Source organism: Lepidochelys olivacea (genome assembly GCF_965140295.1).
Source record: "Lepidochelys olivacea isolate rLepOli2 genome assembly, chromosome: 16".
NCBI classification, from domain to species: Eukaryota; Metazoa; Chordata; order Testudines; family Cheloniidae; genus Lepidochelys; species Lepidochelys olivacea.
Genome location: NC_140426.1, coordinates 24,525,848 through 24,545,096, shown reverse-complemented (window position 1 = coordinate 24,545,096; position 19,249 = coordinate 24,525,848). Strand labels below are relative to the sequence as shown.

General features: G+C 45.2%; 1 protein-coding gene across 2 annotated transcripts in view; it reads left to right on the top strand.

Moving 5' to 3' along the window:
* The first annotated feature begins 228 nt into the window (after positions 1-228).
* Positions 229-19,249, top strand: part of STRBP (spermatid perinuclear RNA binding protein) — an 84,201-nt gene continuing 65,180 nt past the window's right edge. For both annotated transcript variants that reach the window (XM_084650301.1, XM_084650298.1), the window contains exon 1: positions 229-337. The gene's annotated coding sequence lies outside the window, so the exon portion shown is untranslated. The remainder of the gene's footprint in view (positions 338-19,249) is intronic.

The following is a 19,249-nucleotide window of genomic DNA, read 5'->3' as shown; positions in this document are numbered from 1 at the left end:
GAGGTTACGCCGCTCACGCAAGGAGCGATGGTCTCAGGTAAGGGGCCGGCTTCTCGAAGCGAGAGGACTTTACGTCAATTTTGCAGGGGGGCATTTGCCTACCGGCGAGCCGGCCGTTTGCGTCGTGAGGGCCGGCATCCCTACGTGGTTAGCGTAAGGCGCTCGCTCAGGTGCAGGGAGGGGGCGGGCTCGCGTTGCCCGGCAGCTCCAGCCTATGGGGGCGCGGGGCGTTGTCACGTGCCGGAGCCCCGCTCGCTGCTGCGGAGCCGGAGGCGCTGGGCGAGGGGACGGAGCCGGGACGGGGACCGGGGCTGCACTGGCGGCGGCGGAGAGTGGGGTAAGGGGCCGTCGGGGCCGGGGGCCTCCCTCGGAGACACCCCCGGGGGGCGGGGACCGGACGCCGCCCCTCCCACTGCGCCGGGCGCTGCGGGCAAGGGCAGGACACGGCACTGGGGGGGGGAGGTGCACAGATGGGGGATGGGACGGGGCACGGGCAGCAGGGGGGGGCGCGTGGGGGGCGGGGTGCACGGGCAGCGGGGGGGGGCGCGTGGGGGGCGGGGTGCACGGGGAGCAGGGGGCGCGAGGGGGGCGGGCTGCACGGGGAACAGGGGGGCGCGGGGGGGGCAATGGGGAGCAGGGGGGCGCGGGGGGGGCAATGGGGGGTGGGGGAGGCGCGTGGGGGGCAATGGGGGGCGGGGTGGACGGGGAGCTGGGGGGCGCATGGGGGGCAATGGAGAGCAGGGGGAGGTGCGTGGGGGGCAATGGGGGGCGGGGAGCAGGGGGGCGCGTGTGCGGCAATGGGGAGCAGGGGGAGGCGCGTGGGGTGGGGTGTATGGGGAGCAGGGGGCACGTGGGGGGCAATGGGGAGCAGGGGGAGGTGCATGGGGGGCAATGGGGGGCGAGGAGCAGGGGGGCGCGTGTGCGGCAATGGGGGAGTAGGGGAGGCGTGTGTGGGGCAATGGGGGGCGGGGTGCATGGGGAGCAGGGGGAGGCCCGTGGGGGGCGGGGTGCTTTTTGGGTCCTGCAGGCAGGGTGCACCGGTAGGTGGGATGGGGCTCAGCGGGAGGGGGTGGGGGAAGATAGGGGCATGATACATGGGGGCTGCCTGGGGGGGCTGCAGGCGGGCTGGGTGCATGGACAGCTGTGGGGTTCCACAGCCAGGGCTGCTGGATGCTGTGTGCAGTGGGTGTGGAGAAGCTGGAGACAGGGATGGAGGTTGGGGAGCTGGGAGTGTGAGAATCGGGGGCGGTGCACGGATTGGGGGACTGCTCTTTGAGGCACAGTGTGCATGCATACACGGGTCCTTTTGGGGACTATGAACAAGGGGATGTTCTTGTGTGGGGACAGCCACTGGGGGCGCCAGGGAGGCTGCTGATGCAGACAGTGAATGGGGGGTTGGCGCTGCTGGGGCAGCTCATGATTGGCGAAGCTGTAGCTCACGAAAGCTCATGCTCAAATAAATTGGTTAGTCTCTAAGGTGCCCCAAGTACTCCTTTTCTTCTTTCTAATCTGTTTTTTCAGTTTTTTTTGTGGTGTCATTTGGGAATTTGTGGGGGGGGGGAGGGATTGTGCATCTGACTTTGCAGGGCTGGTTGTGAGAACCCTGTCCCTTAGGGGTCCTAGTGCAGGTAGCGTCTTAGGCACAGGAAGCTGTTTTTGCGCTAAATCCTCCTGCCCTGTTTTGTGCATGGGATGGGTGCGTACTTGGGAGCAGGTGTGCACCTGGCCTGGGCAGGAATGTTAGCTAGTGGTTCAGCCATTATGAAAGCATTGTCCTTAGTTTGTGCCCAGTGTCACTTGGATTGGTCTGTTGGGCATGGAGGTGAATTTGTTTAGCTGCAATATTACCTCTGTAGAGAATAATAAAAGGACCTTTCAGCCCAGAGAGAGGAGGGAACTCCTTTATGTGGAAGTGTGGTGCTTTAAAACAGGGAGAAATTGTCATGAAATTACTTGTTCTGTTTATTCCCTCTGGGGTATTTGGCATTGGCTATTGTCAGAAGACAGGAAACTGGGCTAGATGGACCTTTGGTTTGACCCAGTGGCCGTTTTCTTATATCCTTACATATGTTCTTGGTTGACAGAATTAAGGGCTTGTGGTCAGAATTTTGCTACTGCTTAGTTGGTGTGGTGCATTGTATTGTCTACTAGCCTACCTTCATTTAAAAAATGAAATGGTCATGCTTCCCGGTGACTTGTGAATATTCTGTGCTGTGTCTAGGTATCTTTGATTCCTGTGACAGTTTTGCATCTCTTCTAATTGAGAGAGCTGTGTCTTTCTTTCTATTTTTTTCTTTCTGGATTTGGTCTGTACTGGGTATTAATCATTAACCCACTGATTTCGGTGGCGATGGGGGAACCGCAGTGAAAGATAGCTGGGGAATCAGTGGAGGGATGATGACTAGAGCAAAACTTAGTTTTCAATAAAAACAGAAATTATGTTATCCACTCGCATATCTGATTATTTATATACATAGCACTGAAAGTGTGCTATGGACATTAAGAAAAAACGGCGTTACTCCAAAGAGCTTGTAATCTAAATAGACCATGTAAAGCTGCAGGATATCATGTAAGAAAAATCTACATGAAGTTTCATACATGTCTGGTTAGTTCCATATTTACTTAAATTGTCTGTAATTTAGTACTGGGATAGAGACCGGGGTTTCTTGGTCTCTTGGAAGAAGTATATATTTGAAGCAACACTTTTAGCTTAAATTTGACTCATCATTTACATTTTTTTAAAACAAGCTATTTTAAATCCCCAAGCCAATAAAAATGTTTGCACAATTAAAAAATAATTCCAGTGAAAACAGCTATGATCCAGCATTGATCAGAATGTATATTTGTCTGGAGCCCCAATCTTGCACAATTAAAGAGTGAAAGTGAGACTGATTTAGTTGATTTTTTTTAATTCATTGTCCAAACTGAGAGAAATGCAAATAATAAGCAGAACATAAATAGTGACCCACGTAGCATTTGTAAAAAGTACTGAATAATGTAAGGTCCTTGTAACATTGGTAAAGAAATGATTGTTAGTGAAGTGATTTTTTTGAGGTAACAGTGGTGACACTTTAAGAGGGACCCAAAGGAAGTGATGGTGGAGGCATGAGGCCCAGTGTCTATTGAGAAGAGAGTGGAAGAAGGATGTGAAGAGCTGGCTAGTTGTGTGTCTTGGGAAGAAGAGCCTTAAAAACTTGGCATTGCTTTTTTGTGGGGTGGAGGGGGAAGTGTTAGTGTCTCTACATAGATCTTTTACGGGCATTACAATAACACCTTGTGTGGGTGATGCTACAAGCCGATCTCTGAAAAGCAAAGGGCCTTTTCAAGCATTGAAAAGGCTCCAAGTCTTGCGTGTGCAGTCAAAGACTTACTGTAAGTGATGGGACCTTGTGGCTGGTTGCCAGTACGGAGAAATAGGAAATACATGACAGCCCGTCTGGGCCGTTTCTAGCTTCCACTGGCTTCTTGGTGGTTTTTAGGAAGTTGGACTCACCTCTGAAAGTTCTTGGCAACGTCATCACTATTTCTGTCTGGAACTTTCCAGTCTGTTGCTTTTACTCCATTCTGGTGTGATGGGCATGGGAGAGAGATGGTATCATTTGTGATTGGCACTGGTAAGATTTTGGTGTGTTCAGTTGTCCGTTCCTAACAATCTTGCCGCTCTTAGCATAGTGTGTGGTGCTGTCTTAGCATCCTTGGTATAATTGTTTTTGTTTCCATTACTAATCCCCCCCCCCCTTTTTTTTTTTGTAAAGGAATTGCTTTTGTATATACTGCTGTACATGCATCTACTTGGAGGTACTGAAATTATTATTATTATTAAAATTACTGGCAATGTGATTGTCACTGTACAAGAAAACCACAGGGAGCATATTGTCTAAATGCACAATAGAAATCCCGTACATAATTACTGGGAGACCTAAAGGAAAACTCTATCTTGGAATGCCGTTTTTAAATAAAGGGCAGGGAACAGCAGTTTCACTGGTGTGGCTCAGGTGGGTGTGAGCGTCAATTAAGAGGTTGAGCTTTGAGGACCCATTTGAAAGAGGGAGTCCTGGTCACACACAGGGGTTTGAAAGTAAATTCTAGGCAAAGCAGACCTTGAGCCAATTAAGGCTGCTAAACTGTTAAGGTTCAAAACCCCTCATTCCTAAAATTCTGCGGAGGTGTCCTGCAGGACTGAGATTTTGAACGCTTGCTCTCGGCTGAAAGGGGAATCCTTTTTGGAAGTTTGAAGGAAGCTTGATCAGCCACGTTGTGCTGTGCAAGTCTGAAAACCTCACTGCAGAATAATAATAAAATAAAACCACAAATTTTTCCATGTTGCTTTGGTAGCAGCTGAACTTTGAGACTTGGCATGTAAATAGAGCTCTTTAAAGAGCACGTTCATGACTGGAGGAGGGGCAATGCTCTGGTTGGTTAACAAGTTATAAGCAAGTGAAAAGTCACTTGTGAGCATGCTCAACAAGGCATCTGTTAAGACGTTTAGCAGGGTTTAGCAAAGCCATTTCTTCACTAGTAGATATTCTCCCTGCCTGTTGTGGTCTGACCATGGGCCCAGCTTCGGCCCATGGTCAGACCACAACAGACAGGGTGAATATGGTGGTGGTGGTGGGTGGTGGTGTGTTTTATGCTGCTTCTGGGACAGTTTGTGTAGATGCAGCACAATCGTCTCTCTGCCTCCCCTTTCTCACCTGCCTCCCCCAAATCAACAAACCACCCAGTGCCTTAACCTGAAAATGAGAGAAAGTAGGGTCACTCATGGATGAAGTGGGTTAAATGAATGGCTCTAAACTGTCTTGAAATTTTTACTTCTCTTACAAAGAGCACTTAATATTAACTGCAAGACTAGAGAGAGATATTATTTCAGTTTGACCTGTGCATTTGTTGGCACTTTGTATAGGCAATTTCTTGTTTGTCTGAGTCTCTTACTGAGCACTGGGGACAGAAAAACACTGATAAAAGTAGGAAAATATGGTATAAACCTACAAAAGGCATCAGGGGAAGGAGGAGAGGGACTTGGGCAGGTGTAATAACTGAAACTACTTTTAACTTTCTTTTTAAACTGGCAAATTGATGTCCCTTTAACCAAAACAATACAAATCCACCACAAACAACACCCTCCTCCCATCACCACCAATCTCAAAAGCTGGCACAGGAATTACTACATATGTGCAACCTGGTCAAGTTAACATAGCTGTATATTCCTTGACCTTTGCATTTCCTGACTTTATTTTGTAGCTGACCTATCTTAATGTTGCATTCTTTGTCCTCTGACTCCCAATCATTAGACCCCTGCACAGATACAACATTTGTATCCACAGCCGATCTGCAATCCGCAAAAATGACCCGTGGATATTGGCAACTGCGGGTGTAGATATTTTTGGCTATCTGCAGGTTTCAGGGCTCTACCAATCATCCTGGAACAAAAGGGGGCTAGACCCTGTTCCATCCAACTCTACTGCCTTGTGTTTACTTTTTTGCTTTGTAGTGCATCTATGCTGAGTTTTCTTTTAATCTCCCATCAGTGGTGGGAGTGGAAATGGAAATGTAGGTCTGATGCTGTTGATTTACCCTGCCTAGACCATCAGTGCTACTACCGCCAGCCTTAGTACTTAGTTAAGAGATCTAAGGAAAAGTTGTGTGTATGTGCGCGCACATGGTACAGGCTATTCCGTTTGTCCCTTGTGAGCGTCTTCTCTGACTCTCTCAGCCTCTGGTTCTTCTAGCCAGAGAGCAAGGAATTCTGAGACTGATCCCATAGCTGTCCCATATGCCAGTGCTGGGCTGCCAGACTACTGGGCCACTTGGTCATCTGCTGATTGATTGCTCAAGGTAATAAAGATCATAGATTATTACAATCTGTGTGTTAATCTTCCAGTTTGACTTTCTGTAGCTGTGTAAAGTCCGTTTTTATGGTATAGTTTCTGTAATTGATTGAGGAAATAGGTAGTAAATGTGTGTTCAAAACACTGATATTGAAGAGAGTTAATTCTAAGAATCTAGTTGCTTGTTCATTTAGGGAAATCCCTTGAATAGTTGACAGTTAGCTATTCTCTCTGTAGGGGATGATTTAAAACATTTTTTATGTTGTGGTTTGGTGTACTAGTCGTAAAGAGCCTCAAGATGCTGCTTGTGATTGACATAACAAAATGTAAATTATATGCTGTTTTACTAGACTCTAATTTGTCTGGTTTGAGGTTTGTATGCCCGTAGTTCTAAGCTTTTCTAACAGTGACTTTCTCCTTCATGCATCATCTACATAGGGGAAAAAACTACTTTAAATTATATGCTTAAAAAATCAAACAAAACTGGGGCATCCCTGGGTATTACTGTAAATTTAATATTGTGGTTGCAAGTTTTTGTTTTGCATTTATTTGAAATAGGTTTTTACTGAAATATTAAGTGGGTTTGAAAAAAATCTTAGAAAATAATTGGCATTTAGATTGTTAAACTTCCTGAAGCGGTTAACAGTGAAAGGAATGAAATAATTATTTTAACTTAACCTAATTTGACATAACAGAAAGTGAACTCATATACTGAGAAACTGACAGCATAATGCAAAGGCAAGAGGGATGGACAAGTTGATCGGAGATGGTCTTTAATTCTCTAATTCCTGTGATTGGGGGGGCGGCCTAGGACATTCACTGGGAACAATTTCCGTTCTTTATTTCATCTGGTAAACTTGGGTGTCCACCAGTGATCTGACTGTTGAGCCTTGCTGTAACTTTAGCCTTACTTGAGGCATAGATACAGCATCACTTGCAGAGGCATTGCTCATGTAGTTAATTTCCAAGCTGTACAGTTGATTACACCAATAATAAAATCAGAGCCACTAGAATTCTGTAACACCTCATGGGCCATTTCCACTTGAAAAGTGAGAGAATTCTGAAGTAGGTTGTAATAAATCCCTAGGTGTTTCTAGGTCGACAGGGTGGTGTGGAAGTTCTGCACCTGCGGAATTTTTATTGCTGGCTACAGGACCTCGCGTGGTGTGGTTTTCTTAATCTTAAAGCAGTCAAATCATTGTTGCCTGTGTAATTCATTTAACACTTTCAGTAAACTTGACATCCAAGCGAAAGATCTTACATGGTTTCTTATGTAGAAAGACACAAAGAGTACAAAACCCAGTAAGATAGCGTGGGCCAAGATGTTGCATTCAGCTGCACATTGTTGAAGTACGTGAATATACTAACATTGCGGATGACTTTGCACACAAAGGAAGCAGCATTTAAACTTGATGCAAATGATCTTTTCTTTGCCCATTTACCAAAACAGTGGACAGATGTACTAACGGTATCACTTGGACTAGCGGGTGGTGTCTGGATGGATGAAAAAAAGGTATCCAAGACAACACGAATGAGTGGGCAGAGGGAAGGGCATGTTTGTTTCTATTAAAAAAGAAAATAAAGCATGTGAAAATGTAACTGTAGAAGTCTTTGAAGTCCTGTTATTTGGCAGTTTCCTGTATTAGGAGTGAACCTCGTTTTTTATTACACTGTAGTATGTGAAGCTAGGATATAGAGCCAACTCTGTAACCCTTACCCAAGTTACCCTCACTTATGCAGACACAGAGCAGAATTGGGCTTTGGATGTTTGTGCGTCAACTTAAAAACTAATAAGAATACCTGGCTCTTGTATAGCTCTTTTCATCAGGTGATCTCAAAGTGCCAAATAGTCCATGTTGTCATTTAGTTGACCGTTGGACTCAAATTTAAATAACCCTGATTAACAGGTAGCTAATTACCGGGGCCTCAATGTGGCACTGGCAGCGGTGGGGAATGGAATGTAGTGCTTCTCCAACTTCATTCCAGCAAGCTGGTGAAGGGGAGTGGGGAGAAGTATGAAAGAGATCCTGCACAGCTAGTTTTCTTGGCTCTGTTGTGAAGAAGCTACATAATGTTCTCATAGTTGTGTACTAGATGCTGATTCTGGTGTGGAGATGGCCATCCTACTTTATTTACTGAGTGTAAAGAAGGTTGGGAAGGCCAGTTGTCCAGAGGAACATATATCATTACTTGTTACCAGTTGCAGATGCCGACACCTGTTGCTGAACTGATGTTTCCTTTGTGTTAGGGAATCTTGCTTTTCCTTTGGCTGTGCAACATAGCTAATTGTGTAGCAAATTCTGTGGTGGTTGTGCAGCCTGGAGCCACGCTGGCTTTTGAACACCATCAATAAGTGCATTTCCAGGGTTTTGGATTGTATGAACGGAAGGTAGGAAGTTGCCTAGGTGGCAACTATAGAGTTTTATGTATTTAGGTGTTAGATCAAAGCATCAGATATGTTTGTGTCCAGAGTTTTGTGACTTTACGGTAAATTAGAAATACAATTATAGGAATGCAAATGATGTAGCAGCTGCCCCTCCCCCAAACTAGGAGGTATAGGAAGAAAAGCCACCACAGCCATAAATCCTAGTGTCAGTTAACCCTTACTTTGCCAGAAACTGGGTGTACTGTGACCCAAATGTCAATATTGGACCATGGGGTCGTTTTAAACACCAAAGTTCAGGTCCATCATAAAGTGAGTCGTGCCAGCAGCTCCTCTTCCTTAAATTGAAGAAGCTACAGCTCAAATGCCTCTGTGGTTTGCAGATGCAGCAAGATGACAAGGAAAAGAGTGGATCTCAAACAGGAAGGTACATCCCTGGCTATTTTGGCATTATAATCTTAAAATTTTGCTGAAGCCATTTTTGTGAAGAGACAGATTTAGTGAATCTGAGTTTACGTTTTGTGTCTGCTTTCCTCTTCCTTTCCCTAATAGCGGTTCTTAATCAACAGAATGAAAAACAAAAACACACACATGCACATGAAAATCCAACTTTGATGCAGGATGCTTTTCTTCAGCAGCATACATCTTTCAGTTGGCTTGTACTTTTTAATGCAGCTATAAGAACCTGAATAAGCAGCTCCTATGTGATCTCCTGATTAGAAGTGTGGAAAATTGAATTTCACAAATAGGGTGGGAGTTTTTTGGCTTCTCAGTTGGTCTGTCCAGGTGTCTGATCAGATAGTGACTTAGCTTGTTTCTCAGAGTTAGCCAAATGGTTCAGCTAATGGCTTTAAAGTGGCTCAGGTGTGTCTCTGTGTATAGGTGTGGTGCAACTTGATAGTCATCATTACTTACTAGTCTAGGTAGCAGTAGTTTGTGACATCCAAGCTAGGTCATGGACATTTATCTTAAAGTCAGAAATAAAGACAAACACTCTGTAGGTGACCCCATCTCCCGGTTAAGGTGACAAAGGAGACCCTGATCTGGTTTAAAAGGAAAGAAGCCTTTTACACAACTGTCTTACTCCTATGGAAATGCTCTTGTGGTTAAGCTATAGGACGAGGGATAGGGAGACCTGGGTTCCAGGCTCTACCTCTGACTTGCTACATGACTTAATGTCTCCAAGCTTCATTTTGCTCTGTAAAATGAAAGGCGATGGAATATTTTCCTACATCACACGGGTATTAGGCTAAAATTAGCAAGAATTGTGTGTGGATAAGTAAGGTGATGAGCACCCTAGAAAAGACAGTAAACCAAATAAATACAATGGTTTATACTCCTGAGGGCTTTAATACTTGGTCTAATTTGGGTTGTTGGGCTTGGTGTGCAGGTGCTGTGTGGTGTTTAAAGGCCAGTGATACAGGTCAGACTGGATGACCTGGTGGTCCCTTCTGGCCTCAAACTCTGACTCCAAATCAGTGGTTCTCAACCTATTTACCATTGTGGGCTGCATCCAGTATTACCTGTGTGGCCCTGAGGATGTTACGTGGGCCACAGCTCTGTGCTGATTGGGTTGCAGATTGAGAACCACTGCTCTAAATACAAGAAAAAGGCAAAGCAGCTAGCATCTTTACTTTTGGGGGTCAGGATCAGGTTGGTTGTTGCCAATAACATGGTCTTATAAAGTAGCTCGGTTTGCTTTGAATCCACATCTACATGCACCACCTCATCTTCAGCAGATAGGTGGGATGCTGAGAAGGAAACATGGTTGCCTAAATCAGTATAAGGAAAGAATCGTAACTCCCACCCGAAGGCAAGTTAGAATCCTCCTGTAGCTGGGATATTTTAAATTGAGTTGATTTTTTTAGATAAAATCGAATTGTGGAAAAACTTGGTGCTGCTCTTCGTTGCTCTATGAATACATCTGATACCACTTCATATTGGCAGCAGCGAAAATATGTTGCAACATCTGAATGTGGCATTAGACTCTTTATTCCTGCTAGAGCTTTTGTCACCTCCTTGAACACTTTGAAAAACTCCCTGCACAGGAATAACTTTGCTTGCAGTGATTGTTTCACTGTAGCACTTTTTTCCTTACATACCCATTTTATCTGAAATTACTGATAATAATTGTACTTGGTACTTCTATTTGTAGATCTCAAAGCAATTTGTAAAGAGCAAGTATCATTGTATCTGTTTTAAGATGGGCAGCTGAGGCAGATCATGAGTTGATGATGACGACAGCCAGAAAAATAAAGTGATATGCTGTTTATGGCTCCCCTTCCTCTCCATTTGTTCTTTATTATCAATCATACTTGCATGGATATAGAATTGTCACTTTTTATGTTGGTTTGGTTCCTGCAGCCTGTTCCTTCACCTCTTTGGGAGCTCAGTCATTTCCCTCTATTAACCAATCTTTACATTCCAGGGGATTACGCTGTGCGGTGGAGAATAAGCATCATAAGCAAATGAAGTCTTAACCGAACTCTGCCTTTACAGATATGGTCTTTAGTACCAAGCAAATAAAAGGAAGCAATATACAGATCTGGTTTTAAACAAAACAGTTTACAAAGTGCAGCTCTGATCACTTGATCTCTGATAGCTTTGCTGTCAGATTGTGATTTACATTGTAGTTTATATGTGCTTGATAGTATGCCACTGGAACTCTAGGATTGCTCTGCAATTTAGAACTTTCCCAAAGGTCACTGTCCATGGGGATATATTTTGCTAGCACTTTTTTTTCCTTTTTAAGAACATTGAAGAACTTGAAACTGGGACTTCACTTTTTCCCTGTCTCAAAAAACAAGCAAACTGATTTTATTTAACTTTTTACTGCAGGCCTGGAATCTGTACTTCATGCCAAGTTTCAGCATGAAACAAATGAAGACAGCAGAGTAACAAAACCCTCTCACAAATGGGGCTTATTACAAACCACCAATAGGACCATAACTATTTACTGTGCACTACTAGAGTAGATTCCTAAAAGGGGAAATGCTCTGTGTTGCAATTTGAACTGTCTGGTTCAAACATTGTACATGTGCAGTAACTTAGAATACTTAATATGGAATCGGTGTTAATGTTATACTGGCTCCACATTATGAATTCATCTCCTGCTTCAGTGCAGTTGTGCTGTAATGTGCTTGCATCTCAGTCCCCGTTGAGATGCTTCAGAGAATCAGCTTTTTAGGAGTCTGACGCTAGCATCATCTGCAGTGTCGTAACAGCATTCTACCTCCAGTGAGAGGCTGCAGCGGGGACCATATGATAGCACAGTACAGAATTCTGCTTCCTCCTCAACAGCATTTTAGATCTGTCATCCTCTGCGAACATCCATAGAACTTTTGCACCAGTCTGGAGGCAAAACATAAAGATCTTGGTGGTCTTGAATCCTCTGCTATAAAAGTTAGAAAGAGACTTCAAGCTTGCCTATTCAGTGGTTTCAGTGGCTTTGACATGTATTTCAGTCAGTGGTTCGGTGAAGGTACCTGTGGGAGGAACACACATGGCACATGCAATGAGACCTCATGCAGTTAGCAGGAGCATCTACCTGGCTGACTTTTTGCAGATTGTGAGGCCTTCATGCAACAACACAAAAGAGCTGACAACTCCTAGTGAGTTGGCAATTATTCATTTATATGTTGCTTGCTGAACAGTCAAGTTGTACGACAGCTTTTTCTGCGGAGAGCTGCTTTGTCGAACGTGCCTTGAAATGACAACTGCAGATGCTTTGCACAGACTAACAGATAAGCCCTGCCCCAAAGAGCTTACAATTTAAATAGACAAAACAGACACAGGGTAGGGGAAGGTGGATAACACTAGTAGTGTGAAAAGTGTGATGAAAGCAAACATCAGGTTAGTTCCAGGACATTATTTTTTCTTGGGGCTAGTTAGGAAGGGGGATCAGCTAAGGGGAAGGGGCTGAAGGGGCAGGGTAGGAGACGAGAGACAGATGGGGAGTGAGTCTGAGGGAGAGGAGGGATGGGAGAGTTTGAGCAAACAGCCAATCAGCATAGGGCAGAGAGAGTTCACTCAAAACTGTAGAAAGTTTTCTGAATGTCCAGAGGTCCCTCTCTTGACTCTGCTGCTCCTGACAGCTGGGGTCTCTGGCTGGTTCCTCCTGGCTGTATTTGCCAAGGAAAAAATGGAACTGGAACTCCATGGTGCTGTTATTGGTCCCTTTTCACAGAACAGTCGCTCTAACCATTGTGGTAACATTGGTCCATTTGATGGTAGCGATCAACTAGCTCCTTACTTTTATTTTTAAATATAATGATTGATCCTAAATATATTACACCCACATTAGAGCATGGTTCTCAGGCTGGAAGATTGAGTTCCTCTGTATCTGAATTGAACACCAGTGATTTCAAATACAGTAGTTAGCATGATTGCTAGTTTAGCAGGTGCACTTTAGCTCAAAGGGTTTTTCATCTTCACCCCCGCCCTCCACACAGTCTATTGCGAAGTACAGTAGCGAGTATTGTGCATAGCATACATAACTGATTGAATTTTAGACTGAGTGGATAGGCGCTCTGGGATTTGGTGTGTTCTCTCTTTTCCTTTTCTGTTTCCATTTTGCTCCTGTTGTGTTAAGAATGTTTGGAATAACTCCTAGGTTAAGGCGAGATGCCTTTGTGTTAGGAGATTGGAATAGTAATTGGAGAACATGCCAAAAAAATAAAAACCATGAGTTTCCTTGTCAGTTTTGAATCTCGAGACAGATCAGAAATCTGGGGGCTTTTATGGTACAAAAAGCCTACATTGACTTCACTTAAACGTTTACATAGAAGAGAATAGCAGGAGCAATTAAGGTCACTTTGCTCAGTATCTTTCCCACAATTATGACCTTTCTAAATTCACCATGGGATTGTAGGAGCCCACTTTTCCTCACTGCTGCACGGGGAATGGGAGATAGAGCAGGAAAAACTCCAGCAGCGTTGGTGGTATGGCTCTCTGGGGTGCACTGCATTGCTTTGCATCTGCAGCAGCATGAAACTGTCAAGGATTTTCCTTGTCAGTGTGTCACTGCAGCAGGTGAGCACGGCAGCACCGGAACACGGCTTGCAAGTACCTGCTGTAGCACAAAGGCAGAAAGATGGGGTAGCTAGGCTGACAGGCACAAGGGTGAAAGGGGTAGCAGTGGGGGAGTGGAAAGTGCTAACGGCTCTTTGAGCACTGAGTACGTGTGCTTTGGTCTGTACAAGAGACAAAATGAGATGTTCCTGCCCTCCAGAGCACATAGTCTAAGAGCCAGGCCTGGAGAAGAAGGGATGTGCTAGGAAGCCCAGTGGAAGGCATAACATTATGTTAAATATGTATTTATCTGTCTTCTTTTCTTGGGGGCATCACAGGAGGGGAGATGGTGGCTTAGAGAGCTGGGGTAAGGGGGGCCTTCTGTGCATAGGGAGCAGCCTGGAAAAACTAGGCAATTTGGCTTATTGGGACGGCGGGAGGAAATTAGTCATTCTTTGTATTACAGTGGCTCCTGCAGGTCTCACCTAGAACAAAGTTGCATTGTGCCGGTCATTGCACAGATGCATGATGACAAAGGCATCCCTGCCTCTAAGGGTTTATAGCCTAAATAGGCAGTGTGCAGCAGGGGGACGTAACAAGTTTGTGTGTGTGTGCGTAATGTTCCTTAAATCTTCTTCCCTTATTTGTGTTGCAGTAGTGCCTCCGAGCCCTAGTCATAGACCAGAACCCCATTGCGCTAGCTGCTGTACAAAAACAGAACAAAAGGACAATCCCTTCCTTAAAGAATTTATCTCACCACCTGAATGTGTATGTGTCTCCCTCTTCCTCTGCTTCCCCTCCTTGCTTTTAAAAACCAAAGAAATGAAAGGTTTCAGAGTAACAGCCGTGTTAGTCTGTATTCGCAAAAAGAAAAGGAGTACTTGTGGCACCTTAGAGACTAACCAATTTATTAGAGCATAAGCTTTCGTGAGCTACAGCTCACTTCATCAGATGCATATCGTGGAAACTGCGATATGCATCTGATGAAGTGAGCTGTAGCTCACGAAAGCTTATGCTCTAATAAATTGGTTAGTCTCTAAGGTGCCACAAGTACTCCTTTTCTTTTTGCAAAGAAATGAAGGAACTGGTCACAGAGGCTTCTCTGAACCAGCAAGGCGAAGGAGCTGGAGTTCTGTGCCCATCCTAGACGGGCTGTAAGACACTTGGATTTATGGCGTCTGTTGGCCTTGCAGCCGCCTGTCTGAAGTGGTTGGGTCACCGTCCGGTGTGGGGTAGACAGGTGTCCACTTCGGACACTGCCGCTGCCACTACCTGGCTCCCATGTTGACAGTCTCAGAATTAAATTGACCATAGGGGCTGAATGCCACAAAACCAGGGTAGTGCAAGCAGCTGGTTGGTAACTGGGGGGAGAGAGAGGGTGTAATTGGGGCAGAGGGAGTGGGACAATGGGAAGAGATGGTAGAATCTATAGCTGCCCTCCAAATAGTCTATTCACCACACCTTAGTAAAAGGTGCAGATTGGGGTCCCCATCTGCCTTTAGATGGTCACCTACCAGCTGTAGTCAGGAGCGTTTCCATTGAGAAGCATGATCTTCCCTGTCATTCATGGCCTATCCCCAGCGAGCTAGGCCACGTGAGGCTATGTAAACACTGAGTATTACAGAATGTGGGTGTCTCCTTACGTAGCAGTGCTTTATTCCAGGGACCGTATCTCGCCAGCCCTCCGGTGCCTATGCAGCTGCAGTTCAGCATGCTGGCTTTGATCTTTAAAGCCCTGTGGAGTTCGAGTCTTGGGTACTTGAGAGCAGTGGTTCTCAACCTTGTTGGGCTCAGGACGCATTTGTAAATGTTTATGGCCTGTCATGACGCAGTAAATAGTTTAGGGGTAGAGGCCTTGGGGTGGTTTCAGTTGGATCCTGCCCTCTCCTTCCCGCCCGGGGTGCTGCCTGGCATTCACCCCATGGTGGCAGCTTCTGCACCTCCTGTGCTGTGGGGGCTGGCTGGGCTTTGCTCTCCACTCCAGGGTTCAGTGCCACTCAGATCTGGCCCCACCTCCCTGACAGGACCAGATTTGTGTGGGTGGAGTTGTGACTTGGCTCCTTGGGTTACAGTGCCACTCACTGAAAATTTGGTCTATCTGGACTCCTGTCGTAATGACGGTCGAGCTAAACCTGAGTGGTGCTGGGAACCCAGCCCTGTGGGAGCAGGGAGGCGAGCCCAGCCAGCCCTGTGGGATAGGAGCTGATGTGCGACCCTCTGACAATTTGGCAACCCAATTTTGGGTCCTGACCCACGGGTTGAGAAACCCTGCCTTAGTGAGATCTGGGTTCCCCTTGTCCTGTCCCAGAGTCACAGTTGGGACAGGTGCCACAGGTTCCCAATAATGAGCTTCTCTCTTACTGGGACAGTGGAACCCAAGCCTGCTGGCCATCTGGGGATGCTGCCAGGGTTGTCTGGTTGCATTGGGTTGTGCCAGAGAGCCTGGGCGCTAGTTTGAGTCCCTTGATATAAACTGGTGGAGCTAGTGAGCTGTCCCGTTCTGTAATGCTTTATTTGTGCACATAATGTCGACTGTTGTGAATGCACCTGTGCTCGTTTTGGTTTCTTAAAATAAGGAACAAACAGAAATGAAACTGGTGGGACCACACCCCGAAGCAGTGTACTATGCCTCTCTCAGCATGTGAACCCTTGCTGTCTCTATCTTTACTTCCCTTCAGTTACAGTGCGTTGATCGCTACTCTAAAGCTTTGAGCCTGGGCTCACCTTCTCAACATTGTGACGAAGGCTTATGGAAGGAACCCAGAATGTGGTGGTGGGACAGCTGTGGCTATTTGGTAATGGCTGCGTTTGAATGGAAAACATCTTTCCCATTAGAAAAAGAAGTAAGCAAATACAAACCCTTCTGTGACTAGGGCTATACTTTTGTCATGGGAGTTAGAGATTAAATTGTCTTTGAGCTCCGTAAGTTCTGACACTGGGCTTCTTGGGTGTTGCTAGGTACATGTGATGGTAGCAGCTGAACTAATTTTGCTGAGAACATTGGGAGCTGTCAGGAAAAAGTCACACCCTCTAGAGGGATGCTCATAAAGTTAATGCTCGTGATTTCACGCTTTCAGCGGGGAATGAGGATCATGGGGACTGTGACACTTGGGGTGGGAGTGGAGTTCTGGAGCTGGCGAACCGGTTTAGCAGGCATCTGTGCTGCACTGCTCTGTTTGCGCTTACTGAAGAGGACGCAGCAATGGCTCTTTTCTGCACATCTTCCTGTGCTCCTGCAGGATCACACCAGAAGACATGGAAATTGGTTTTGAATGGCTTGATGGTATTAAATATTAAATGGCTTTAAGCAGTTTTATTGCAAAAAGAGAGGCTAGTTGGATTAAAATAATGTCTGCTCTGACTTCTGGCATCTTGTTTTGTACAATAAATTTAGTAAATATTGTCTTGTCTCTCGAATCAGACTGTGGACTCTTGTCATTTATCATGACAAGCTCCTAGCCCTAACCACAATGATGGTGCTTGTTCTGTAAAGGGCTGCCTGTCACAGTTACGAGCAACTGCACCTGCAGTCCTCCATGGTCCCTCAAGGGCACCCGCTTTTGGCTCCTACTGCTCCTCAGCCATCACCTCGCTTAGGCAGAGACTTGCATCTCTCTCACTTCTGACTGGGGGGTATCCAGGCTATACATTTCTTTGCCTGCACCACTGAGGCGTATGCAGTGTATGGTTGGAAAAAAAAGTTGTTTCTTCTGGCAGTCAGCTACAATTTTCCATTGAACAGTTGGTGGTTTTGTAGCTCTGTAACTGCAGTTTTCTGAGTTTGAACAACAATTAAATATATTTTAAAATGACCTTATTGCTTTGCTGCTCTAGAGGCAGACAGGTAACTACTGTTACTCTTCTAGGTTTGTATCTTACATGCTTAATTTTCAGTGCTTTAAGTTGAGCCGGTCTAAGAAAAATAACCACCAATTAGATAAATCCTTATTAGATAGAACCAAGCATAGTTTTAAGGTACATGGTGAGCGCCTCCCTGTATGATCCACAGCAAATAACCCTGCCATTTCGTTTCTAAACAGAGGCTGCCCTAGAAATGTTCATTAATAATTGTCAAACTGTGCTTTCTGTGATAAGAACAAATGTCTACTAGAGACTGGTCTGAGAGTCAAATTCGTTCACTCGGGATTTCACCTAAGTTGGGTCTCCTGTGGGAAGAGTCTAAATGCATCCAACTAGTTCTGTGCTATTTCAGGGTGAACGTTGCTGTCTTTTAATTCAGCTCATCATAGAATCATTGAATCTCAGGGTTGGAAGGGACCTCAGAAGATCATCTAGTCCAACCCCCTGCTCAAAGCAGGACCAGTCCCCAATTTTTTTTTGCCCCAGATCTCTGAATGCTCAAGGCTAATGCTCAAACCATGGAGATATCCCTCCCCCCTGTATCATGTCTGAATACAACTCACTTTGAGAAATACTTGATCTATCTTTCCTCTAAAGCATTTTGGTTAAACTTTGAATTGACTCTTAGATAACCATAGTATCCTTTTTTTCTGGAACCTCCCTACTTTGGGTGACTTCCAAATGGCTCTTTTGTCATATGCAGAATTTTGAACTGTGGCTCAGAAGGGAAGGGACGCAGCTGTTTGGATACCATGGTAGTGGGCATTAAATACAAGCTGGAATAGAATAGAAAATGCAGTTTCTGACTACTCAACCTTTTTTCCCTTGCAAGCACGTTGGTGAAGGGATATTTTGTCCCCATTGTTAGTAGCATGAACTCACTTTAGCTTTTACCAGCAAGGTCAGGTCTCCCGTTGATCAAACCTGTGTGAGTGCGAGCCGCCTCCTTTTCTTCTTTGTTATTGGTCAGATTTAACACCTGTTAAAACCTAGACAGTTTAACAAGTGCAGCTCATGTAATTGCTCTTTCAGTTTTTAGCAGTTTTCCTCTCTAAGAAGTTTGGCAGATACCGCAGAGGCTCTGTTGTATTCTGGAAAATGTATCTTTGCAAATCAGATTTTAATGGGCTGAGATTAAACTAAACATTTGATTGCATTCTTTGGGGTAGGCCCTGTCTCTCTAAACCCATGGTGTAGAACTCCAATGCGCTTTTGCTGTAGCTGCTTCTACTCTGGCTTTGTGCTGCTTAGAGCACATGGAAATGCAGGACCCATAATAGTCCTTGCAGTGCTGTAAAGTCATAACTTTCCAGGAGTCCTTGCACATGGCCTTGGCATAGTCTGTCATCCTGTAATGCTGGTGGGTTTAATGAATTGTATTTACTCCATCTAGAAATAGAGAAGGTTACCAGGGGAACTCTGCTGGCTTTGCTGCATCTGGTTGCACAGCGACTGTTGGCATTTGGTTGAGTCTTGAGGGTTCTCCAGCCATTGGTGACTTCGCACCCTGTAACTCCCAAGGCTTCTATATTGCCAGCAGCATCCTCACACCCTACAAACTGTCAGTATGGCTTCTTACTTGTCTGTAAGGGATTGTTGGATACCCGAGGTGCTCCCTTTCCCCGGACAGGGTCAGCTGCCTCTGAAAACCCTGGGTATGCAGCGGCTGTGTAATCAGGGCTTTTGTTTTATTTGCGAGATTGTATGCTTCTGTCTGTGGCTTGTGGTTTGGAACTTCCCAACAGCATTCACTGTCTGCCATAGCAGAGGATAAAACTTTGTAGATCCTGCTTAAATGGTCATTCCTAGTTTCTTTGAGGTGGCTGAGGGGACTTCAGGCATTATTGTGTGACATTTTATAGCCTGTCTTATGCAGGAGGTCAGACTTGATGGTCATAACATCCCTTCAGACCTTAAAAATGTATTAATTTAGGGTAATATGATGTCTTTAAAACAAAATAGACATCATCTGGGTGCCATCCCTCACTATAGCAATTCTAAGATAGAAGTTTTGGGTTTATACTTTTATATTAGTGTCACACTCGTATTGGCCTTTGCTTTAGATGGAAGTCTTTATAGCTTTATGGAAAAGGTATTATAAATAAGTCTTACACGTGGAAAAAATGAGGATTGAAACCATTATATCATTTAGAAGCTTTTCAAATAA